The sequence below is a fragment of the Columba livia genome, chromosome 6 (assembly GCF_036013475.1).
Source record: "Columba livia isolate bColLiv1 breed racing homer chromosome 6, bColLiv1.pat.W.v2, whole genome shotgun sequence".
In the NCBI taxonomy this organism is placed as follows: Eukaryota; Metazoa; Chordata; class Aves; order Columbiformes; family Columbidae; genus Columba; species Columba livia.
The window spans coordinates 35,509,269-35,534,461 of NC_088607.1; the positions used below are offsets into that span (position 1 = coordinate 35,509,269).

Below are 25,193 nucleotides of genomic sequence, written 5' to 3' on the forward strand. Positions count from 1 at the left end.
GAGCATAGGGAGGGGACAACAGATGCTGGGAGGAAGACTTGGGCCACCCCGGAGAAGATGGTTGAGCATTCTCAGAGAGGGTGTGAGATGCTCTGAGAAGCTTTGCATCGTAAGACAACAACTTTTGGCAAAACATCACCCATCCCTTTCATGCCCTGGTTCATGAGCCTCAACCCCATCACAGCCCAGAGGAACCAGAGTTGGTATGAGCATCCAGCCAGGGCAGAGCTGCATCACACAGCAGCTGGGGAGGTCTCCTTGGCCTTCTCAATTCCAGGTCAGCACGGGCCAGGGATACAAATCACCCCCATGGCAGACCCAACACAAGATATCAACGGTCTCCTTTGGAGGCTCAACTGTGCTCAATGCTGGCCTCAACCCAAGGCTGAGTTACAATGGGAAACACAGAAGCAGGCGACAGAACACAAACAGAACGAATTAAAGAGAAGAAAGGCACAGCTAAGGTGACTCAGGTGAAATTGAGGCCATCAAAACACCGCCCTGCTGGGCTGCTGGGCTGCTGACTTGGAAAGCTCAGAGTGGGGAATGGGAGAGGTGAGGATGGAGCTTGTGTCATTGTGGCCTTAATATAGACAGCCCAATGGTGCCTCCCAGCATATGCCACGACTGCGTGTTTTCCTTCTGGAGAAGGAAACACAGACACCAGCACAAGAACTGGTCAATCAATTTTTACATTTTTTTAAGTTATTTAATTCAAACTACCATTCCAGGAGAATAAAAAAAGAAGGCTTCTTGATCCAAATATGATTTCCCATGAGATTCACACGATCTTGATGTTTTCTCGCGTTGCTTCTTGTTGGTGCTGAAGAAGTGACATGAGAGCTGGACTGGTCTGATGGATTTGGATGAAAGTGCTCGGGAAAATTCCAGAACAAATGTGGTAAGTTCTCTAAATGAAATGGTGCTTTTGGCATTCCGGGATCTTTTCTGAATTACAACGTTGACGTCGGGGTGAAGGGAAGAAGGGGAAAAGAAAGGTGTCCTAGCAAACCCCCCTTACATTTGTACATGGAGTAACTTCTTTTTGTTTTTTCCTCTGGCAAAGATGCTCTCAGGAAATTATGACACCAACAGGAAGGAACAAAATAAAAAGGTGATAATACCTAGTTATTCAAATATAGAGATAACGGGAATAAAAAGCCCACCTCTGGTGCTCGGAACGGCGTTGGATGGGCGATTTTGCTGTTACGGGTCTGGCATTTCTCTGCGCTCAGGAGAGAACAAAGTGGGCACGGCGGTCTCTCACACTGCCCTCGGATTAAGGGATTACCATTAATTAACACCGCGGCTCCACCAGGCCCTGCCTGCGTTGCCTGTGATACACTATCTCACCATCGGAAAGAAACAGATGGATCTGAATTTCCAGACTCTCCGAGATGGAAACAGCAGGTATGAGATAGGAGGTGGGCACTGGTGACGAGGCAGGTACGGGGACGGGAGGGCTGCGATCATCAGCGAGGAAACTCAAATCTCAGTGATTTATTTCAATTTCTTCTCGTTTCCTAAGGAGAAAAGGCACGTGGGGTCAGTGTTTGTACATCAGCACCTGTGTGCCCATCCTCTGCTATTAGGTTTTGACTCTAGCTTCTTTTAAAACAAAGCTGGTAGTGCTCTCAAAGTAACATATCCCCATGTATTTGGGGCAAACGCCACAAGAGGAGGTTTGTGAGTGCCCCTAAATTGAAGGCACTACTATGGGCTATGGTTGTTTTGGAAAAAAGGTTGAAGAGGTTCAGTTAGAGGCAGGAAAGCTCAGTTAAATGAGGAGGACAAGATATCTCCCCATCTCCTCGGTCCCTCCAGGGAGATAGCTCCTCCGCTCTCCGCTTCCCATCAGATACTGAGCCTGCAGCATCTACCGCTGCCACACCGTGAAAATAGCAAATCCTCCACCTCTCCTGCCCTTTGTGAGATCTGGGGACTGAGATCTGAACAGTGACTAATGGAAGCCAGCCACCCCCGTCCCTCGGCTCTTAGGATCACCTTCATTTCCAAAGAACAGCTGCTCGGCGTTACCCAAAACCTCATCAGTTGGATGCGCTGCCCTTGCAATGGCGAGTCACTTCAGAAAGCCCAGCGCTCGAATAACCGGGTCCAAAGAGGGAAACGAGCTGCATCGCTGGGAAGAGAGACCCAAATAAGGGGTTTGCGGGTGGTGCAGGAGCTCTCGTTAGCCCCAGGGTACGCCAGGACCTTTGGCATCCCAGGGGTGGTACCCTGCGCTCAGGAGGAGGAGAGCATCACGCATCCCAGCCCATCTAGAGAAGAAAACATCCAATCTGTTTAGCAGACAGTGTGGCCGAGCAGCGTCAGGAGGGGAAGATGAAGGTGTCAGACATAGCAGGAGCCCAGCTGATACTGTGTTCTCACTCTATTTTTTTCCTGTATTAATTAGAAAACACTTCCTTGAGGACAAACTGGCTAAGTTCACTTTGAAATCATACTACCAGTGGCATAAAACAAACCCTGATGCCCTGCAGACCTCCCGGACCTTAACTGTGTCCAAATACAAGTATGTTTATGCAGCAATAGGTCTGTCTACAAAGAAGTGCCCACCTGAAGAGCACCCCGACCTGCAGGATGTCACACCAGGTGCCAGGAGACCAGGACCACTGTGGTGCCACCACGGGGCGGTCCTTCTCCACAGCTTGCCTGGCCTCTCCTCATTGACAAAGCTATCTCAGCCATGACTTTCATGTCTAAATAAACACCTTAGCTTAGCATTGTCCCAACCATGTCGCCCTTTTAAACCTTCTCTGGTGGCACTTCAAGGCTGTCATGTGTTGGTTGCATATTATTGATAACAATAAAACCGTTAATACACGCGTAGCTGGTTCCATGTCCCCTGTCCCACACACCTGCCTTGGCGTATGTTGGCACAAATACTCATTATAAAGGTTTGGCTCTTTGCCTTGCTGCTTTTTTCCCTAAAAACTAAAGTGGACAAGGAGTGCCTGGTCTACAGCTGATTTTCCTGTTCTCTCCAATCACCAGGATTAAAAGCTTTCTTCCTGATGGCTGCTTCATAGAAGACACAAAGTTTTTACTCATTTATTCCTTGAAAAAGGAAGACATCATCTGTTTTAAAAGCTGTGATTTCATGGGTAAAATCCTCAGCAACTCTTTGTCTCTTGAATCTGATTTTCCAGACAAGCCGGAGCTACAGAACCGGACCTGAGCAAAAGCAGAAGTTTTGGCAAACTCCAGCCGTACTGCGCAGCCTCCGAAATCCAGGCGACCTCCCTTAGCAGTGCAGGATCTCTGATGGTTATACGCCTCCATCCAGGTGAGGTGGCCTGTTCCTCCTTGGAAAGGCTCCGGCTCCTCAGGGACCAGCACTTTCGGAGCTTTAAGTCAAAGCGTGCTGGGTTCTGAGTGCTGTAGGAAAGCAAACAGAGCACACACAGTCCTTTTAATATGTGTTAGCCAAATAAATGTTCCTATTCCAAGGCAGGTGAAGCAATAATAAATATTAGGTAGGAGAAGCGAGCCTGCCGTACCTTTTCATTTGTATGCACGGCATTTTTTTTTTTTATTATTATTATTAAATAAAAATTCACTCCCCAGAAACGCAGCCCAGACCTGCTAGCTCAGGCCAGCTCTTGTTAAAATGATTATTAATGGTAGTGCACCTCTTCATAATGGGAATGAATGGTCCAGCCACCTCTCGGCTCCACACATATTACTGACTTATTCCTCCAGCCTCCTCTCGGTCGCAATATTCCGCACAGCCGTCCCCTCCAGCCCTTGAAGACCCGCATGCGGGTGATCCATCTTCTGACTTCTAATGCCTGTTTTTCTAAAGAGATAAAAATAAACCATTGCATTCGGATGAAAAACACGGGATGCAGCGGCACCAAGCCCTCCAAAGGAGATGGGGTAGGGTGGGGGAGGAAGAAAAGTCTTTTCCTCCCTTTTGCATGTATCTAAACCCCAAATATATAATCCATCTCCCTCAACGGCCCCACCCATCCCAAATAAATCATTTCCTCACCGAGGTGGAACGGGGAGACAAGAGAGAGGAGGATCATAACTCATGGAAAGGAGGCCAAGGCAGAGGGTGCACCATGCAAACCCCAGGAGGACGTGGGGTAATTCTACCACAGCAAATTCTCTCAAAAGGGATTTTTAAGGCAAGGGCTGCTCCCGAACCCTTTGCATGGCCCTTCCCACGTGGATCTGTAGGAAACTCATAGCCCTGGATGCCCAGGAGAGCAGGGGAAGGGGTGGATAGGAGGGCAAAGGGGGGTCCCACAGGCATTTCATACACTGGGAAAAACCAACAACAATGGCTTCAGGCCTTGGTCTTTGTCTCTAAACAGCTTCTGGCCACACCAGCAGCTTGTCTGGACCTACAAGTCAAGCCCCTCTTGGGTTGCTGCGAAGCAATCGCTAATGGAGAGCTTGCATCTCGCTGCACTCAGCTCTTGTAATAGCACAACAGGCAAGTGCATTGCAATGCATCAGAGTAAATAAAACTCAGTGGGGCTGGCTGCAGTGGGGTTGAAAATAGCCAGCAACGTTGGACTTCTTGAAGCCATCACAGAGAATCAAAAACACAGGGGGAAAAGCTTCCCCGAAAGCCACGAGCTCTTTCAGACCTTCAGACACCCAAATCCCACTCAAATTTACCCGGTACCACAAGCGCGCCCTATCATATAAAAACCATCCCAAATACCGCCAGCTGCTCACCTGATACCCCACAAACATCACCGCGTTTCTTCAGAAGAACTCGGGGCTATGTGCCGCAGATCCCTCACTGTCAGCCCCCACCCGTCTCTACAGACTGACCACCAGTGAAGAATCTTGCTCTCGGTATTGGCGCCGTCTCCAGCGCTTCCCACCATTAATGGGCTATAAAAGAGCCGCTTCGCTGTTGCATTTGGTAGTGTGTTTGTTCAGATTCAGCAAAGTACGTGGGTTAAAAACATGGTAATTAGGGCTTTTAGCAGAAGAGCACTCACGGCAGAAGCAGCGGCGGTAGCGGCAGGAGCATGGCGGCCCAGATCAGCCAGGCAAGGTGTGCGGGACCAAGCCCAAAACACCAGAACGGCTCCACAGCACCGCTGGATGGGGCAAAACAGCCAAGGGGAGCATGGGTTAAACTCTTTGTCCTCCCATATACTTATTAATACATCCGCCGGGAAGCGAAGATGGAATTTGTCAACTGTGCTCTCTATGTTTGCTCCTTAATTGCTTTTCTAAAACAAAAAATAAAATTGCAAAAGCAAAACGACCAACCTAATAAAACCCGTAACACCCAACCCATGTCCACTGGCTGTCAAGGAAATTAAACCAAATTCTAATTTCGATTGAGACTTAATTAGCGGTTACACCAGCAGTCACCGGCCGCTGCCCACGCAGGCGGTTATCACCATATCTCTTCTCCCCGGCGTAACGCGGCTCTGGTATCATCTCCACCTGCGACGTGGTGAGCAGGGACAGAGGGACATTGGCCAACACGTATGTAAAAGTGATTACAGGCAGAAGCCTGGGGGGATTGGTTTGGGAACAATGTCGTAATGAGCCTGAATATAATCTGCTGCCCAGAGACGGGTCGTTCTTTCCCCCGGAGGGGTGGCGGCCACAAATGAGATCGTCACATCGCGTTATTTCCAGCAAGTTAACTCCCAACGCCGCAGCTCCGTCCCGCTGAGGAGGGCGACGGTGCGAATGGAACTGTCCCCACCAGATGCGCCCAAATCAAAGATGCTTTGGGTGGGACGAAGGATTTTAAATGGCTCAAAGCAGTGGAAATGTATCACTCTGATGAGGCCCTACGAGTCGTTGGGTTGAGCGTCAGCCATCGACAGTCCCTAGAGAAATTTCGCCGTCTTCAAGCTAATCTTCTTATAAACATTGTTGTGGGGTTTTTGTTATTATATTTTTTAATTTTATCTGACATGTGTTAAGCAGGTTTGCTAAGCCCATTACACCTCCTGGGAGGTTGGTGTTTGCTCTGTTTCCCACCCCACCATCTGATGCTGCTTGTCTCCTTGTTCACTCCTCTGGACATTTCTCCATCGCTGCAGGCAGACCCACTTTGTTTTTTTATAATTAGCAAAGGAAAAATATAATCTCTGCAGGCTTGGAGGCTCAGATAAGATGGACATGCAGGTTCCAGGTAGACATCCCCGTTTTCTGGAGCTTGTGGGCTTCAGACGTGAGCTATCAAACTTTCTGCTCCAGTCCTTCTTGCTCAGTTTACTTGTTTCCAATGAACCCTCAAAATAAATAGATGAAAAGTTAACTGGACATTTTAATGTGCTTCTCCAGTGCAAAATAGTTCAAGTTCTTGATAAAGCCCCACTTTATTTGTGTTATTCCCTCCGTTTGGGTTTATGAGCAGCAATAGGCAGGGATTAGACCCTTGGATGGTACGGTTTAAAATGATGTGATAAATATGAACCTGCCTTTGAGCTGCAGGTTGAGGGACATGCATTGATGAAGGGACATCTATTGAGACCTCTCCCCCTGCTCAGGTGGCAAGTCTGTAGGAAGTCAATAGAAAGGATGAAAAGGAGGAGAGAAACAAACAAACAAACCAACCATCAAGTTGCGCTGTAAATGGCCATTTACTGGAGGAAGTGTTGAGTTCTAACCACAGAACAGCAGATTAGAAATACCCAAACAACAAGACACATTCACACATGCACACGCGCACACACCAACACGTAGACTCTGGAGACACCGCTACAGAAAATCAATGTGAGCTTATCAGCCTGCAGCAGAGTCAGGACAATTAAACATTTCCCTCTCTGCCTTTATATATTGGATTCAAGTTTTGAAGTTGTTCTCACCTGCAAATGGAGAGAAAGAAGCATCTGAGCCAGCATCTCTTAGAGAGAGTTATCTCTAATGCAGGCAATAGCCAGAATTCTTTCCATAGCTAACTGCTGCCGCCTTTGCCCTTAAAAGAAAACACCTGGCTCTTATTTCCTACCTATGTACTGAAAAAGGAGGGTAGTGTGCATTCAGCATCGGTTTCTTTGCTGGAACCTTTCCTTGCGCACAGACTTCTGCACTCAGGGGAAAACTCCGTCCCCAAAGGCTGAGCTTTCGTCCTCATTTGTAGTCTCGGGTGCAGAGCCAAGCTTTGCGGGAGGAGGCCAGCAAAACCCAGAAACGGGGCCAGCCTGGATCTGGAGCTGCCCATGGGTCAGTGGTGGTGATATGACCTGCGACAAAGCAAGTCTATGAAAGCACCGCCTTCTCAGTTTCCCTGGAGCCAGAGGGTGCTAGAGCCCCAGAGGAGTCTCAAGCCAGCACCTAAACACTCTCCTATTAATTTGTCTGGTTTTAACTGTAAAAACAGCTACTCCAGCTCAAAGCCGGCTGTGGAATGAAAAAAAACCCCCCAAAACACAAACCCGCAACACACACCAAGATAAACGAAATAATTAACAAAGCAATAACAAACAAGCCAGCCACTGCTGTTCCTGGTGCTTGCTCTGGCCGCCTCTGCGTGCAGGTTCGGGCGCATTGCCCAGGAGCATTGCGTGACACAAACCTTTCTGGAGGGACATCAGCACCCCCAGAGCCCCGGCTGCTAAAGGCACATCCTCCATCTCCTGGGCATTTGGGTTTGAAGCAGCAGCTTCTTTTTTATATATATATATGTATATCTCCCCCAGTCAAAACAGGCAGGGCAGATAATCTGGGCTTACATCCCTTTGAAGTCAACCAAAAGACTTAACTTCAGCGAGCACTGGAGCGGGGAACCCAGGCCCCCGCATACCTGATCCGGGGATTTAAGCATCACGGGCTCTGTCCACACAGACGTGCTCTAAAGCCACCGAGTCCCAGCCCTGCCTTGGCCAGAGATCAAGGGCAGCGAGATTTGCCTACAACCCTCCCATCTTATCACACATTAGCCCCATCCAGATGCCAGGCGCTACCCCTCTGTTAACAATCCCCTTTTGCCGCCTTCTTTTATCTCCCCATTCAATTGCTGACAAGACCTTCCTGGCGGCCTTTTCAAAAGTAGATTAGAAAAAGAAATCAACGTGTTATTTCAAAAAGCAAAAGTCCTTAGGGAAAATAAGAAGAAAGAAATGAAATAGGAGCGAGGAGGGGACCGCAACACCGCTATAGTGCACAGAGCCGAGAGCGAGAGGAGGAAAGGGGCTGGCATGCTGCCTGCATGAGCATCCCTGGTACCTCCCGCCTCGTCCTTGTGAACATTCACAGTGCTTTACCTTCCTTGTGGCTTTTTCACAGCGTTCCAGGAAAGCTGTAGTAGAGTTTTAGCTTCGTGCTTGCTTTTGGAAAGGTGACACCGCCAGCTTTCAAAGGACACTGAAAAAGAGGTGACACAGGGAGGTGACTGCCCAAGCGGCTGACAGCAGCAGGCAGAGGGCACTGGATTTAAAACAAAACAACACAAATATATATATATATTCCTAACCTTTGCTGACATGGCCAACACTATGTCAGCAGTGGCAGCCCACGTGCACTGGGAGACAAACGCAGCCAAATAAAGCCCATGTCAAGCAAACCCCATCTTCATTTTTCAACCTGGCCGAACAGATTTGATTCTCCATTTAACTGGTGGCAGAAAGTTGCGGGAACAAAAAGCATTAGGGTTGCGGATCCTCCCACCCCCCCAGCTTTATTTATATCTTGTGTTTCCTTCTCTTAGAGGCTTTCCATCAGATTCAGAGTTGGCCAAATGCTGCCGGCTCCCCTGGCTGATGCACATTCGCATTGCAAACAGCTTGTTGCTTCAGCAGGACCCAAGCTGGGAAAAACACACCTCAATGCATTGCGCTAATAAAAAATAGCGGGCAGATAAATCCCCGTTCCAGCATGCAAGGGAGAACCCCTCGGCACAAACAGAGGCACTTGTTATTCGCCCCTCATGATTTGTTATTTATTATCCCGCTTCTTCCAAAATTGCACGCATCTAATCAGAGCGCAGAAGCAACAGAGGGTAATTTGGGTGATCAGTCACACGCTACCAATAAGGAATAATAAACAGCCACAGTGACCACTTGAGATGATCCACGAACCAGCGGTGGCTCGCACGAGCCGCTCGGTGGCCACTTCTGCACGATGAATGGGATCTCGGGCTCAACGCCCACTTAAGCCCAGCGTTAAGCCAAGCCTTTAGCGACGCCATCCATACCTGGGGATTACTTTACACACTCGAGATGTAAGCACGCGTGCCTGGGTTGGGGACGAGGTTCATTGTATGCCTGCCAGCATGTCGCTTAGGAGACAAGAAGAAAACAAGCAAATATAAAAGAACCCTCCTGCATCCTGGAATGACATAAAAAACTTTTGAATGTTTCCTGGTCTAAGAATGAGGTAGGTCACTATATCACAAGATGATGCTATAGAATTTTATTGCCTTGCTTCCCACCTCCTTATACAAGCCAAGCTGCTTCTGCGCTGCTGCAAACCCACTCAGGGAAACAGGGAAGCCAGAGGAGCCCTATTGCACAACTAGGAAAGGAAAGGAAAGGAAAGGAAAGGAAAGGAAAGGAAAGGAAAGGAAAGGAAAGGAAAGGAAAGGAAAGGAAAGGAAAGGAAAGGAAAGGAAAGGAAAGGAAAGGAAAGGAAAGGAAAGGAAAGGAAAGGAAAGGAAAGGAAAGGAAAGGAAAGGAAAGGAAAGGAAAGGAAAGGAAAGGAAAGGAAAGGAAAGCCCTTGCAGTAGAAAGGAGAGGACTGGCCAGACAAAAGCTGATTGATGCTGCTCTAAACCGTACTCAAAGGCTCACACGAGTGTCACTTCTCCCCCCACGAGGGAGAGGTGCGGACATCAGTTTCTACCCATAATACGCTTCTATAAACAAGTGGTATTAGACTACCGAGGAATAGGGGGCCAAGCACCCGTCCCCCGCTCCGCTGATGTCTGTGTCTCCCGTAAGTGCCTGTCTGGCTCTCAGCTTTGGGAACATGTCGCACCATTGCAGCTTCAGCTTAACTCTTCACAACGGCAACACTATAACCCTCAAAAAATGCAACATTGCATGACCTTTACGTTCCCTCCCAGCTGTGCTGTGGGTCTTCCTTCCCTTCTCTGTGGAGAAGCAAGGGGGACCACAGTTTTGGCAGAACTGATGGACTATATATATATACACACACATATAAATATATATTCCCATCTTTCAGCAGAAATGTTGCCAAACACTTCAACATGTTGCTTTTTTTGAAGTGTACCTGAGCTGCTGTGGATCTGCTGCCTTGGGGTGCTCTCCTGGGGTGCTCAGCTGCGTCCTGGTGCCTCCCAGGGCACCACAGCTGAAGAGTTCATGACTGGCTCAGGACCCTGAAGGTTTAGCTGGAGCTTTCTAGTCCCCCTGGGACCATCTGTGTCATCCTCTTGTCTGATACATGTCTGAGCTCTGCAGACGCTGCTTCAAAGGGTAAGCAGGGCCTGAGCCTTGCACCATTTACACCAGTGCAGCAAGAGTGGCGAAACTCTGGTTTTGCCCCACTTAGCTGGAAATAACATGGAATATCTCATCCTGCAAGTCCTGCATGGAGTTAGGGCTTGCACTGCAAGCCTTGGAGAAATGCAAGCCTGCCTCGCTGCTTTTCCAAGGTTAACCTCCCACTGCTCATATCCTGGCAGATGTTTCTGAAAAGCCTTTCTTGGAAAGGCTAGGACAACACACATCAGCAACACCCTGCTTGTCTAGATGGGGACACAATAACATCAAAAACCCCATGCCCAAAGCAGCTGGTGGACCTTGCCACCATCACCAACCCAAGGAAGCCTGCACAACCTCCCCATGGGACCGGTACGGCTCTCCTGGCTCCACAGGGACCAAACTTATTGCTGAGGTACCTGCCATGTGTGCGGAGCCAGCTCATCTCTTTGGGCATCCCCAGGGCAGCCCCGAAGCAGAAATTTGGGGGGAGGAGGGCTGGGAGCCCATTACAAGCCCCTGCCCAACGCTGGCTCCTGCACGCAGCCCTGACGTGCCAGCTCAGGATGAGCGGCGAAACCGCAGGGAACGCTTTCCAACTGGAAATATAAAGGCCGTTTCCACCTCTAATTAACCCCAAGCACAGTCAAGCGACGGAGTTTGGCTCTCGTTAGCTAAGCCATGGCAGAAACTCCTGCACTGGCTGCGTTGCGGGGAGATCTGCAGCTGGCACGGGGCGCCAAGGGCAGCAGGGCTGGCTGGGAAAGGCAGCTTTCTAGAATACCGGTTTATAAGGGGAATAAACCACCGTGAGACAGAAAATGGTTAAAAAAACCAAATAGCACAGGAAGGAACAAAGAGACTTGGAGTATTTGCAGTGGCCAGGGTCAAAACCAAATCTCTGCCTTGCTGAGGTGCCTTCTCTCAGGAGTGACGCTGCACTGTCCATCTTCCCTTTTTAAGAAAGGGTATTAAAAGCAGTATGAGCTTATGGATGGGAGAGAGTACCTGGTGGTCCATTGTTATTAACACTGGTAATGAACAGCTGAAGCAAACAACATCAAATTATCCCCTTGCTTGAAAAATATCATCACAATTCAGAAACTTGCAGCTGATTGAACTAGTTGTGGACTGAGCTGGAACCTCTGCCCTATGAGGCTTTTTCAGCTGCAATAGCTTCCCGCTTGTGGTTAGAACCAGGCTTCTTATTTTTCCAGGAGAAACTATTATTGTGCCCCTTCTGAGTGGCCACAGGAGTTGTGCTCTTGAGATAACACCTTGGCTGCCTTTATGGTACTGTTATCTGCTGTTAGATCATATAGAAACGCTGTGAACTAAAAAGATACAGCAAATTTAGGCACCGACCCCGTTAATTAACACACACCATAGGCATTGCAAGAGAAAGCAGGTCAGCTATCCTAACAGAAGATACACAACACAGCATCACCCCAAAGCCTTGGACAAAGGTCCCATAACAGAAGAGGCGTTGTTGTTAGACCAGCTGCTAGATTCCAGGGTGTTTCTGAAGAGCTTTCCAAAGGAAATGGTTAAAAATAGCAATTTTTCTGCACCAGAAGGACCAAAATACAGCCTGCACCATTGCATCAGCTGAAGGAAATGCAGAAAGTAAGTTATCAGGTTGAAATCAAAGGAAAAAAGAAGAAAAACGACAAACACAAACCAGCAAGCAATCTCACCCAAATCCACACACGTGAGGACTTTGCTGTGACTCCTTCCCCGACTCTATTTTCATCCTCCTGACCTTCTCCGTTCCCGCCAGAAGGGAATAGGAAAGCTCTAAGAAAGCTATTCCTGTGTTATTTTTAGCAGAGGCAGAAGAAAAGTGACTGGAAATAATCCATGAAAGCGAGCTTTCACCTTGGTCTGCAGACTCCGGAGATTTCCATAGCCTTGATAACAATCACAGCTTTACCAAAGGCAGAGAAAATGCTGAGTGATACAAGAAGCACAAATGGAGCCCTTCCTTTCTCCCCACTTCACATTGCAAACCCAGTGAACCACTGATGGAGATGAGGGAAACTCTTTCCCCCACAAGCCAGTGAAGTGGTGGCCACACTCAGGCTTGGCCGGGTTTCAGCACTTATGCAGCAAGAAAATGCTACGTTACAAGCAAACACGTTCAAAATACAGGCTGATTTTAGAAGATGCTAGTAGGAGAGGTCGCTCTTTCCCAAGCAGGATTAAGAAATAGCCATTCCTACCCCCCCCCCCCCCATAACTTGAACAAAATAACATTGCAAAATGAACAACATCGGGAAGAAAAGTCCTTACTCCTGAGTTATTAAAACCCAGCAAGCCCTTTCCCTCCCCGAAAGGAGGGACAAATTAATTGGGAAGAACTTTGGCACTTCATAGGGACCTCTGTGCTTCTTTGCCTGCCCCAGCCCACCAGCACAAGCAGCTGCTGATGGGATATGGACCTCAGCTGTGTCTTTTAGAGACCAAAGGAATCAATTAGAGAAGCTGCACTCCCAAGGTGCTGATAATAATAAGAAAGCAAGGGCTGATCCCATTTAAGTCAATCTCCTCCGGTGGCTGCTGCCATCTGATGTCTCCCTCTTCCCCATTGCTGCGGGTTCCCACCCCTCTTCCCGGGCTGCCTGTAGCTGTTATGGTCTCAGAGGAAGGCAGAAACATGTGGGGGACTGCAACATTATGGTCTGGGCTATGCCTGCTCTGCTGGGCATCAATGCACGGTGACCACATCTCCCATCCTCATGGGCTGCTCCCTAACATCACGCTGCCGGCTTTGTTTTACCGCTCAGGCTTCCTCAAGCCACTGTGGATTTAAACCCACTTTACTTCTGCTGATCCGTTTTAAAGCGACCATAGCAATGAGACCGATTCACTGGCTGGGTTTAAAAAAAGCGATATATCTATCGCTTCCCCACGCTTTTTACACCATCAGCTTTTCTTCTGCTACCAAACACCTGCTTTTCCCTCTGCGGCCAGGGCTGCTAAGAGCATTTCTTCATGGGATGGCCGTCCCTAAGCTCTCATCCAGCTCTGAGGTGGCAAAACCCTCCAGCCCTGAGCTGAACCTGGCCCAGCCTGGCACATCCCCATCTCCTCCTGGTTTGGCCCTTGCCCTGTGCATGGGGACATGGGGCTCCAGGCCAGAATGAAGCCCCTTGGAAGGGGACAGCAGCTGCCAGCCCATCCCTTTCCATCAGCCTGGGGAGAAGGAGTCTTCCCCGTGACTCGAGGACACCCTCCAAACGCAGCTTTGCTTCCCCGACACCAGGACAGCCACATCGGCATCATCCCTTCATCTTGCTTGTTTGTCATTAAGCGCCGCTAATTGGACGTGATGCCGTTCAGAGGGGGCGGGAGCGGAGGTGAGCGAGCAGGAGCTGCTCTGCTCCGCGCTGCGGGGACGGATTAATTGCAGCCGCCGATGAAGATGCGGTGCCAGGGAGGGAGCGGGTGGCGTTGATAAATGACCGTCACCCACCGACCCGTGGCATGCTCGCACGGGGAGAGCTATCGATCGCAATGACTATTTGGACCCCCCCTGCCCCACGTTATTCAGACTTTCTCAGACTGAAGAACACGAGCCGGGGGTTATTGATCCCTTGTAACTGATAAGCTGCTCGCTCATGTTGTTTTAATCAGCCTCAGGGAAGGAGGATGAACAAGTACCCAGTCCAGAGAGAAGCTTATTACTCCCCAGCACCCACTTTTGGGCCAGAATTGGAGCTCCCCAAAGAGCCATGAACCACATCATGTCTCCCCCATCCCACCCGACCAGGAGCATCCAGGGCAACTGCATCCAGCAAGAGCAGAGGCATTCAAACACTCCCACCTTGCCCAGTTTTTAAAACATTTTCCTGGATCGAAGCGGCACTGGGAAGTGCTGTCGTGGCAGGAGATATTTATTGCCGTCTCAGGAAACGTTTCATTATTCTTTGGTAAGCAGTGGCAGTGAATTTCAGCCTGTCTGCCCAGCCATAAAGCGGACCATCATCGGGCAGGTTATTTCCCGCAGCTGGACTCCGCCGAGGAATGAAGTGTCACCTCCCAGCTCTGAGGACTATTTTATCTGCAAAAACCTGCCCTCAACCCTGGTGGCAGCGGGGGAGACCCAGACCTCCCATACCCCATGGGGAGAGTGGCCGGCTGCGGCGCTGCTCCCCCTCTATTTGCAATAGATAGAAAAACACTATAAATGCCTCTGACACGTTCTTTAAATACTCATTCCACTCAGAAGCCTCCAAAATGAGCTCAGCAGGGTGGGATGGAGGTGGAAAAAGCAGAAAGCCAAGGCCACCAGCTGGATGGGACCATCAGATCCTGCCAGTGGCACAGGGCAGGTCAAACCATATAGTCACTCTGCAACAGGATGGGGAGAAAACATCATTTAATCATACACAACAGAAGTATTTAAACACTGTCTAACTCTATGTAAGCTTTCAGCACCTATAATTTCCCATAGCAGCGAGTTCTACTTTTCAACTGGGTGCTGGCTGAAGAGTTTGCCTTTGCCTCTTGCAGCTTCTCTAGATGTTCCTATTCCTGACATCGAGTGCTGCTTGAACTGAGCAATCGTTGCTGATTAATTCTTCAGCTCTACAATACAAATGGTTTCATATCTAGCCCTGCCTTTATCAATCCTTGCCTTCAGTGGATCATTTTCTAGGCTTCTTCCCATCCATTTTTTATGATGCGAAAACTAGAGTTGCTCAGATTATTCAAGGTGGGATACACCAGACATTCATTAAGCGGCACAGTAACATCTCCCACTTCATTCTCTCTTGCCTCCCCATAATTTCTATCATTATATTTGTTTTTTCGGACTACTATGGAGCATAGAGTGTCATATTGATAGATATTTCCAGCATAGCTCTCAGATCTCCTTCCTGAGCAGCAATAGCCAGTTCAGAGCCCATCACTGCAGGTGTAAAGTTAGAATGATCTTTCCCCTGTGCATTGTTTTTCATTTAGCAGCCTTGACTTTCATCTGCCATTTTATTATCCACTCACGAAGTATCATAAGGTCCTTTTCCCATTCTTGGAGGTTGGCCGTATTTTAATCTTTTTGGTATTAACTCAGCACTACCAGCAAACGTTGTTATTTCATTTTATCCCCCCCTAGATCCACTCGGGCTCCCCAAATTCAGGGAAACGCAGCCAGACTGACGCACAACGAAATGCACGTCAATACTATATCATGAGCAAGTGCATAAGTGCTTTCTCAAGCCAGTGTCGTCCATAGGGGAGCAGGGTGCAGGTGGGAAAGTCACAGCTACCACTGCACACACTGGCTTTAATAAGGCTGTTGAATTTTAGCATAGCTAACATAAGCTGAACTGAGTAATACAGTCGGTAGGGACTGCGTGGCAGTTGTGTGTGCAGGGCAAATGGAAAGCCACGCACCAAAGGCTCTGCTGCTGGTTACCAACCTGTCGAGCTCTCCAGCTCCCTAGTGGTCAGCAAAGAGCTGTTTCCTAAACGGTTTCAAGCCAACGGGCCACGGATACCTTGCAAAACCACACATTAAATTGAGCCCCGGACAGTCCGTCAGCCGTTCCTCAAAGCCACGTGGTGGAAAATAGTTTATTAGAACAGTTTCCTTCTATAATGAAGCTTTCTCCCGTATTGAAGAAAAGCCATGGCTTGCTTTCCTCTTCTAACAAATGGCTTCTTTAGAGTTTAATTAACTTCTCCCTGCTCTTCTTTTGTGGCAAAGTGTCACCCTGACCACGAGACAAACTCTGTTCCTTTATCTGGGAGAGCGCTGGCCTGTCAGATAAACTGCTCTGCCTCGTTTGCTGGGGCTTTTCTCTCCCCACTTTGCATATTCCAGGGAGGAAAGCAATAATAACAGAAAGTGATGTTCCGGGGAGGCTGGAAACCTCCAGCTTTGGGGCTGGGAAGGAGGAGCTACTTAAGTCCAATGTGCTCCCGCATCATTGCCGGACTGGGAACAAGGGCCCGTTTCACAGACCCCCCTGAAGCTGGGTCAGTCATTTCAATGGGCTGGGAGACAAACCTGGAGGAAACGATTTCTGCCCTTCCCAGAGTTCAGGATTTTGTATTTTCAGCAGTGTGTCTCCCTGCGTGTGAGTGCATATATACATATATATATACATATACATATATAGCTCAAAATCAGTAAGAGTGAGATTAGGTCACTGTATTCCTGAGAAACGTGCTCCTGGTAGCACACAAAACCAAACAGCTTCTGTTCCTTTTTGCTCGCTCTTGTGCTCCAGGAGACAGTGGCACAGCCTGGAGAAAGCCAGGCTTGTTTTCCTTCCGCTCTTATAAAAAGGATGCAGAGGCTGAATTTGGGCCAAGTCAAGAGGGACCATCGCAAGCTTTGGCTTCCCAGCCAAGCTTCCCGCTCCAGGAGCCACCAGGCAGCAGAGGATGGGAGCAGGAGGGACACAGCAGCCCACGAGTGTCACCTGGAGAGATGAGTGGCCTTTCCATGCAATGCCCAGGCTCTTTCTTAGGAAAAGACGGTGTATTTTGTGTAGTTTTGGGGTTCTGGCAGTAGCCAAGCCCCTGAGCAAAGCCACTTTTATCTCAAGTGGGTCTTTGAGTAAAGACATCCCAGGGCCAGGCTTGTTATACAATAAAGACACATTGGGCTGCAGCTTCTGAATGGGGACGCTTAATTAATTGTGCCAGGCTGACAGCAGCGAGGGTTTTTTGTGTGCTGAAGCTTTCAGACACCAACGCAGTAATGGTCTCCAGTACACAGACAGTCTCAGGGGACTTGTCCTTCCTACCCAAACAAAATTAATTAATGGTGGCAATAAATAAACCAAACCAGGCGAATGAGAGCGTCAGAGCCACCCCGGGGAGGCTGCTGCAAACACACGGTGGGAAGCAGATTGTGTGGTAGCAGGACTCGTGTTGGGGTGATGGACACCCCGTAGCCAAACACCTGCAAACGTGGTGGCAGCAGAGCAGCTCTGGCCACACAGTAGGGTTGGGCAACACCAGCACCGAGGTGGTACCAACCACAAGCATCTCGGGACCTGCTCTTCTTCCTCCTCTTCCCCGTGCTGCTCGTGTGGAAGGCAGCTAGCTGAGATATCCACCTGTAAATCCGAGTGGGTGAACCACCCTACCATGCTGTAGTTTAGGCTGAAATTTAGGCTCGCCTTGCCTATGGGTTGGAGGGAGACCGGTGCAGTTATGAGCTGCACAGCCTGCCTGCTGCTGTACTGTGTAACTGGGGAAGACAGCTGGTTAGATAAGTCTTCCTGTGAACATGATAGAAACAAAAAGTAGGGAAACCAGAGCTTTTTCTAGCACGTGTATGATGAAGGAATAAACCTGTTAAAGGGAAAGCTAACGCTTTCTGAGTACACCGGTGAAACTGGGCTGCAGTGGGAGCACAGGCCAACGCAGAGCATCCCAGGGAAAGGAATTCATCCCCCTCTTCTGCCACCACGTGTGGGCTGAACTCAACGGGAATGACTCCTCTGCAGACACAGTCCTGTTAGGTCTGCCCCAGCCCTGCCTTACAGACCCAGGCAGAAGCAAATCCCTTTAATCCAACTGTTTTATCCCACCCACTACACTCCTCGGGGCATAAACAAAAACATGGTGCATGCTTGATACTGATCAAATCAATCCATCACAGAGGCAAGCCCCTGCACCACCCCGGGATTGATCAACAGGACCTGGCACATCCCTGTGCTCGTCCCATTCCTGCTGTCCCTCTCCTACCTGGGCACAAAGCACCGGCTTAGCAGCCGCTGTCTCCTCGGATCCCCACCCCAAGGTCTAATCACCGGCCTCTCGTATCTCGAGCAGTTCTTAGGCGCTCCTAATTGGCACTTGACAAAGCGCCTGCCACATGTTGGTCAATACCAATTAGCATACTTATTAAATGCATGTATTTGTTGGCGGCCTTTATCTAATTACCTCGCGAGTGCATCAGGGAGAGGCTGCGCAAAGGGTGCTGCGGCCAAGAAGCAGCTTCTTCGGGTGGTTCATGTGCAAACCCTGTGAGGCATTAAACCCTGCCAAGCAGCAGGAAGAGGGGCTGCACCAAACCCTTGTCTAATGGCTCATGTTGGGCGTGGAACCTGCATCTCCAAGGTGCTGAGCACATTACAAACGGGGGGACACCATCCGCACGGCCCCATTTCCACCCATCCTCAAGGGGTGTCCCCAAAAGGGGCTCTCACCTTCCCTTGATCCCCGTGCACCTCCGCAGCCATGCTCTGTGTCTCCAGCCAAGTATTGTCACCTCCTCCAGGTTAAATCGCTCTGTTCCCTGTGCAGAACCTATTGGGAGATCCAGGGTTACACGACTCAGATATCTGGGCTTCTCCTTCCGCAGAATTAATTACCTGGGAGCCAGGAAAGAGGAGCAATGAGAGAGGCTGAGACACCTGAAATTACATTTACTACACAAGGCTGCTGCTTTTTCTTTCTTCCCTTCTTCTTCTCTTCTTTGCATATCACAGCAGCGGCTGAGCCTGGCCAGGGGTACAGCTCTTATCAGACAGCGGGCAGAGTCCAGAGCTGACGTTCATACCCGGGAACCAAAACAGACCCTGTGCGCTGTTTTAATTTAATGCTCATGAAAGCCTCCAATTCTGATTTTTGTTATTTTTCTATCCCCTCTCCCATTTGGAGCTGGTCCAGCAGCGTGTGCATGGAGGAAGCTCCTCACTGCTACAGCAGGGCTGGCACGGAAGGACTTTTCCCTCTTCGAAGAAGAAGAGGACGCTTCTGGGTGATGGATAAAATGAGAAAGGACGGTGGGTGCTGCGAGCTATTAATACAACAGACCCAACTCAGAGCAGAATAAGAGGCTGGGGGAGAAGTTAAGGAAAGTCATGGTCCTATTGCAGGCCAGCAGCCAGCTCCACTCACCATTTTGCCTTTTCTGTCCATCCTTGACATTTTTTTCCCCTTGCTCTGGTGAGCTGTGTCACTCCACTGTCGCTTGAGCTGGCCCAGGATGGATGGAGCACATCTAAGTCTTCCTTAAGGCTGAGTCTACTACATATCATATGCAAGCAGCGCGCCGAGTAGCTAATCCGTCATGTGTGCCTATTAAGCAAAAAATTAAAAGAAAATTACACAGGGAAGTCAGCAGCAAGTAGGAGGGGGCGGGTTGTAATTACATGACTATTAATTGGCGTAAAGTTACGGTTTAATGCTCTCCGGCCCGTGGTGGTGTTTCCTAGGGAAATTTTCTCTCTGTTAGTTTAGGATGAGGACTGGGATTGTCTCTGGAAGCTCTGGGTCTGCCCAGAGAGGTGACGTTAAGCTTGGGACCCACAGAAGTTTTTGTTTCCATGCACTGATGGACAAAAAGAAGAGGCTGTTCTTATCACAGCTTCACCTACCTGAGGTGCAGGGTGTGAGAGCCGAGTTTTGCCATTAGATGATGATAAGGAAGCGATGATCCTTTTGAGAACTTTCAGCCCACTAAATACAACATTAAGGAATAGAACACCCAAGCTTCTGTTCCATAGTTCCATGTTCTTCCATTCTAAGGAGCCCCATGGGCAGCTGGGAAGACACCAGAGCAACAGGAAAATCCGCCGTGTTATTACAAACTGGGGGGACAAGAGAAGAGAAAATTAAAGGTTTTAGATTTTTTTTTGCTAAAATATTTCCATGGATAAAGCAAAAAAAAAAAAAAAAAGAAAAAAGGGGTTTTTATTCAGCCCACAGCTTGGAAGCTCATAGCAAGAAATTCTCCCTTCACACCACGGACAGCATTAACGTGGAGCTACATCCCTTTGGAAAAGCAGAGCTTGCGCTACGGCCCATTTCAAGCTTTTCAAACCCATCAGTTGATTTTTAAACCCCTGGTTCTCCCTCTGTCTGCCCCTCTCATTTCTGAACTCTGCAGAGCAAACTTCTGTGCTAGAACAAGGACCAGGAGGCTCCACAGTCACCCGGCTCCTGCAGCCAAAGGGGCGAGAACATACGGATATTATGGAACTTCAGAGAAAACGCCCAGCTGTGGCGGCTCAGCACACTGCTCTGGACAGACGTTCCTCTGCCACGCACACCTAGCGCAGAGGAGATATTCCAATAACAGAACAACTTCAACATGCGATCACTAAACCCACTTCCTAAGCAAAGGAATAATACTTAATTTTCGTTTTAATCCACACTTAGGTTTACTAGTTGCTTCTTCCTTATGGTTTTGCTCCTCAGCAAGCGGCTGAAAAGATGGGATGGGGTCAGCACGGGGAGATGAGACTGGTCCCACCATCAGAGGTACCAGCAGCTCCAGCATGCTGCCCATGGCTGTATTCACCCCAGATGGGGATTTGCCGGTGGATTTGGAGCCTGGAAGATGTGAAAAACTCTGCAAACACCCATCCTCCTCCTCCTCCGAAGGTGCACGAGCATCTGCTGCCAAACAGCTGGTGGGAGCGGAGGAAGATGCGATGGGAGGGCAAGCGGGGAATGCAGCATCAGTACAGCCCTTGCATGGGAAAAAGGCCACGGGGCTCCCCGTGAAGAGCAAAGAAAAAGCCCCCCTGGCAGGCAGGGCTGAGTCACAGCCCCCCCTTCGCCCCAGCAGAAGGGACAGGGTGGCACTGATACTGCTTTAATCAACGGGGTAGCTGCTGAGCTGGAGGAGAGTCTGTAAAATCAATGTGCCGTTAGAGAAACCACCAAGGGCTGCCCGTCAATATGTGGAAAAGACACGGCTGCCTGTGAGAACCCCAACCAGCAACCCACTGGTACTGACAGGAGAAGCGGCAGGCTTTCAAAAACAGCATTTGTTCTTCCCGCCTCCCCCCCCCAGTAAATTAACCCCAAATCTCCTTGTTTACCCTCATCCCTAATAAGCTCTCGTGGCTCACAGAAACAGCATTCCAGGCTCTGTCCTGATCAGTCCGGAGCCTTTGTTCCTTTTCACCCTGGAAAAAGGAAGGGGTTTAGATAATCTCAGAATGCTAGAAAGCAATTTATTTTGACCTAGACTGTTTCTGCAATGTCATCGCTTGGCTCCAGCACAGGGGCAGCTTCGTTAACCAGCATTTATGCAATACCGCCGCGTTCAGATGGGGCTTCGTGTCCTGGACACCGCGCAGGACCAGCGATGAAAAACTGGTCCCCGTGACCCGAAGTGTCTTGACCCCAGTAAGGGACATGGAACAAGCGTCATCCTTCAAAGGTCCCAGCTGCAAAAGAGATGGACTCACCAGGCAGGAGCATGAGGTTGCTCAGGGGTAGCTGCACACCCCAAGTCCCTAATGCAGACGTGGAAGAGACTCAGGAGAGGACCCCATCCTGTCCCCCTTATCCCAAGGCAGTACCAGCTCTACCCCAATGATCCAGAAGGAGCATCTGGTCCTTCCCTCCTCCCCAGGAAAGAGATTCGCAGTGATGGATTCTCCCCGCTCTTCCTTAGCCCCTGGGCGAGCTCAGCTCTTCGCCTTCAAGATGTTTTTTTGGCAGCCTCAAGCCTGGAAAGTTTCTTTAGGGAGGAAAAGCGAAAGCAGAGAACATGGCATAGCCACGCGGCTAATAGCAGGAAACAACACCAGATGCTGCAAGACTCTCTCAAGAACAGCAAGAGCTGGCAGCACAGAGCTCAGCACACAAGAGCCCATGTCTCTTCCAGCTCCACTGGCCACCAAAATCCACCTACTAACGCGGCATGAACCCCGCTGCAAACACACCAAGTTATCTGAGACCCGAGAGCAGCATCGCTGCAAACCAGGCCAGGAGCACGGCCCCACCAAAAATCAGCTGTCTGCGGTGTGAACCCCCTTTTGCCAGACCCCAAATAACTCCCCCATTGCACAGCTCAGACCTTTAGCTCTGCCCCACCTGGGCTGCTCAGGGATAGCGATAACTCATCTCTCTGCCAACAGGGAGTATTGTTAAAACCCTTCCTCCCCGCAGGCAGGCAAAAGTCTCCTCTGCTCTTTCCAGGCAGATTTCTCTTTAATTATTATTATTATTAATTATTGTTATTTTTCTCTAGATGAGGAGCTTAAATCCCAAATCCTCCTGCCTCCTTTTGGGGCGGGGAATGACACGTGAGCAGCAACCCGACTTGGAACGGCTTGTTGCGGGCGGGCAGCAAGAAGAGCTGAAAGTTTGCGCACCCACACTTCTGATGCAGAGCATAAAGCGAGGCTTGTCCTCCCTTTCCCCAAAGTTACATAAACATAAAAGCAGGCTCTTTCATTCCCTTGGCAGCCAGCAGCACGTCCTGCCGAGCAACCTTGTGTCCCAAGGCTCTTCCTCTGGGCTGGCAAAAAGAGCCGAGGAGCGCAGCCCATTCCCCGACTGGCTCCCTCCGAGCCTCATTTCACCCCGTGTACTTCCCAGCAGGACATCGATGTGGACAGGCATCTGGAAAGCCTGCAAGAGTTTCATCAGTGCTTTGTTTTGTTCTGTACTTTCCATGCTCGGGGTATGATTAACATGCTGGTTTGGGTTGTGCAACAGCTTTGAAGAGCGAGGAGACGGGCCACCAAAGACCCGCCGAAATCCCTGCGGTTCTGCCACCGCTGAAGACCCATGCTGGATGTATTACAGTAAGTCAGCAGAAAGCAAATAAACAGGCAGACAGGATAAACAGGCTCTACAGCCCTGTGTTCCCTGGGAAAAGTATGATTCTTTTTCCTTGTTTCCCCTCTAATACCCATCGCTTTGTCAGCAAGCCTCTGTGCACAAGGGCATCTTTTGTCTCCCAGCCTTGCAGACCCATTCCACTGATAAACAAAGTGCTTGCTGAGCCCCAGGTCCCACAGAGAGACGACTTTACTTCAGATGAAATGCCTAAGCCTGACTCACAGAGATCAGCCACCCTGCCAGGCGGTTTTATCCCTCTCTGCAGCCCATGCTGCTAAAACCTGGCCACCATCAGACCCCTACAATATGTCTCATGTCCCCAAGTGACTAAGCTCACGTGCCGCAAAACAAGATGCCAGCTCCGTGCCCACACTTGGAGATCCAGCCACCTACTCTTAAAGCGCAGAAAACATGATGGAGAGATGTCCCAAGACCCCTGGGATAAAAAGCACGAGGGTAGAGGAGGTCTTACCCAGGGGCTATGGCTATTTTCCCCTTTAAAGACCTGTCTGTGGAGTAATTAAAGCTCCTGTTTCTAAGCCACTTGGTATTTTAATTGATTTTCTGCACTGGCTGCCCACAGTCTTGTCATTTAAATCTGACATTTATCTTGCAAGCCTCAAACAAGAGGCAAGGGAAAGCAACCTGCCCTGCACCTTCCTGCCAGTCCATCATGGTTTAGATTGGTTGGCACTGGGATGCTCTTGGTCAGGCCACCAGGATGCAGGAACAACGCCCTGACCTCCACTGGGTACCAATTCAGGACAAAGGAGCTTCCCACGCTCATCTTGTACCTGGTGGGTTTGGCTGTTTTTTTCTCATGGGAACTTTCTCTGGGTTTTCCAGTTTTCACAGGAAAAGAGATTATTAATTCTGCATGGTCAGATTCTCGTCAAGAGTAAACTGGGAGTGTGAAAACAGGGACTGATGTCTCCAAATTAATCTCTGGTTTTTCCCTTTCTGGTTTCAGATGCTGTCGAGTACCTGAAGAAGCAAACTGGGCAACGCAAGCATCCCTGCAGCAAAAGGCATTTCTCCAGCAAAGCGAGCTGAAGAGCTTGTTCTGTGCGAGACGCTGTGAAATGGATCCTCACCCTACATTTTTGTGGAAGGAGCAAAGGTCCCTCTTGTTCATCCTCTTCCAAGATCAGATTTTCTTTCCAGTGATGCGTTTCCACAATTCCATCTCTCCCCTCTTCTTCATTCCTTGGGGACCCATCAGACGTCAGGACACATGTCGACACCGGTGACCGCGGCCGGTTGTTTTTGAAACAACAACATTCCTGCTTCATTTAATTTAGCGTCTGAGACTCGCGCAGCTCCCGGCAGGAGGCTCCATCAAAATGACGAGCGGCTCCGCGCTGCCTCCCTCGCCTGCTGTGTGCTGGGAGCTGCGGCAGCATGAGCCCGTCCCAGTCCTCCAAGCCTGTCCCAGTCCTCCAAGCCCTTCCCAGGACACCGTGAGGACCCAAGGCAGGACCACCAGCTCCCCAGCATCCACCACGTCCACCCAGACATCCCCACGAGTTACCTTCAAAACATCCCGTCTTCAGGATAAACCTAAAGGAAACTCCTGGTCGAGCGTTGTGGTGTCTGGGAATACAGCTTGCGCCGAAATCCAGAAGGGTTGGGAAAGCTTTTTAATGAAATCCTAAGTCCAGCCCAAACTATTATTGGCAAAATAAAAATCTGGGACCTGCTGGGTGGGTTTTGTTTGTTTGCTTGTTCTTTTTAGTCTTCTTTTACCAGGACCCCAGAGCTGATGACAAATGTGTATAATAAGCCAAGCTTTAGAGTGGAAAAATCAAGCTCTTACAACTTGGTAAAAATTACTGACAGTGGGATAAAGATTCCTAAATCCGCGGAGTGACTGCAGGAGGTCAGTTCTACAAAACCAGACACAAATGCAAGTGAAAAGACAAAAAAGAAACCCACACAAACCCAACACATTGTCTTTCCAAAGTGTTTCTTCTGGCCTTGAGCTTGCTCATGCTTGTAGCCTGTATCTGGGAGAAGCCTCCATGCAGCCTCCAGCCGAGTCCTCCAGAAGGCAAGGAAAATAAACAGCTTCCAAGGTCCTAGGTTGGAAGCTTCTTTGCTTGAGAGATGCCTTCCTGTATGCTATGGACAGACTGAGCCTCCAGCCTCCTCTAGGAACCTGAGAATAACCCACGCGTATAATAGGTGCACATTTAGTATGAAAGGAAGATGCTTCACAGAGGACAAATATTAAACCAGAAAATA

At 49.4% G+C, this 25,193-nt stretch overlaps 1 protein-coding gene across 1 annotated transcript in view; it reads right to left on the reverse strand.

Moving 5' to 3' along the window:
• The window catches only part of LOC110361658 (uncharacterized), a 169,959-nt gene that overhangs the window by 27,066 nt on the left and 117,700 nt on the right, over positions 1-25,193 (reverse strand). The window contains exons 17-25 of the mRNA XM_065068635.1: positions 21,194-25,107; positions 19,742-19,954; positions 19,263-19,442; positions 18,569-18,733; positions 8,220-8,319; positions 4,714-7,199; positions 3,654-3,820; positions 2,005-3,399; positions 1,167-1,523 (exon numbers count right to left, since the gene is read on the reverse strand). The gene's annotated coding sequence lies outside the window, so the exon portion shown is untranslated. The remainder of the gene's footprint in view (positions 1-1,166; positions 1,524-2,004; positions 3,400-3,653; positions 3,821-4,713; positions 7,200-8,219; positions 8,320-18,568; positions 18,734-19,262; positions 19,443-19,741; positions 19,955-21,193; positions 25,108-25,193) is intronic.